The sequence below is a fragment of the Sorghum bicolor genome, chromosome 9 (genome assembly GCF_000003195.3).
Source record: "Sorghum bicolor cultivar BTx623 chromosome 9, Sorghum_bicolor_NCBIv3, whole genome shotgun sequence".
Classification (NCBI taxonomy): domain Eukaryota; kingdom Viridiplantae; phylum Streptophyta; class Magnoliopsida; order Poales; family Poaceae; genus Sorghum; species Sorghum bicolor.
Window position 1 is genome coordinate 38067580 of NC_012878.2, and position 953 is coordinate 38068532.

Sequence of the window (953 nt, forward strand, 5' to 3'; positions counted from 1 at the left end):
GAAGAGGAGGACACTGCTATAGCAGTTGAGGAGGAGATCTGGGACACTACAGCGGACAAGAGATGCCGCGACAGCGCTTGAGGAGCAAATGATTTCTGTGATTTCTTCTAGATTATTACCTTGTTTATTTATTTGTCTCTTCTAATGATCACTGCTTTCCACAAACATGCAGGACGATGAGCCCCTCTCGGGAGCTAATTATTTTGGCTAGGGAGCAGGTGAATGTGGCTCACGATGGCTGAGGTGAATGTGGCTTCAACGTTGGCGGTGGGATTTGGAGAGGTTTCTCACATCCACGATGCCTATGGTGCATGTGCAGTACTTGTCCAAGGTAATTCTCGGGCTTGCTCTTTCCTGATCCGGTAGACTGCTTCTGTGGTCTTACTTCTTGGAGGTATATGTTGCAATTGATGGGAAGGAGATCTAATAGATATAATTGTTCTATGTATAGCATTTGTACTGCATCTGCAGTTACAAGCCGACGACATTACAGATTGAATCCTGACCTGAATTTAGACCGAAGCAGATCCTTCAGCTCTGGTTCACGGTTAGTATATTTGTTGAGTTAACCTCTGTATTGCCATGCCTAATAATTTGGTAAGACAAGCTAAAATTGTTGGGTCTATCATAACAATAATTAAATTATTTGTTCAACAGATGATTCACATTTTGCCAAAATTGATGTAAACTGAGTTCACTATTAGGACTTGAGTTCACTATTAGGACTTGGCAAAACAAATTATATATTTCCTTTAATTTTGTGTTGTATATATATAACTATTTTTCTTTCTAATGGGTGGCCGGCCTGTCGGTGTCTACTCCGAGTTGTACCTACGGGATCAAGTCTCCTAACCCGAGGCTTGCTTCTAAGATTCTTCAGTAATTCGACTTCTAATACTAGTAAGTTCTTGTTTTATTGTTCTTTGGTTTATGAGTTTACTTTAATCCTCTTC

The 953-nt window shown here is 40.5% G+C and overlaps 1 long non-coding RNA gene across 1 annotated transcript; it reads left to right on the forward strand.

Moving 5' to 3' along the window:
- Positions 239–658, forward strand: LOC110430368. Its single transcript, XR_002447823.1, has 2 exons — positions 239–331; positions 452–658. It is a non-coding gene; the product is annotated as an uncharacterized LOC110430368 (long non-coding RNA).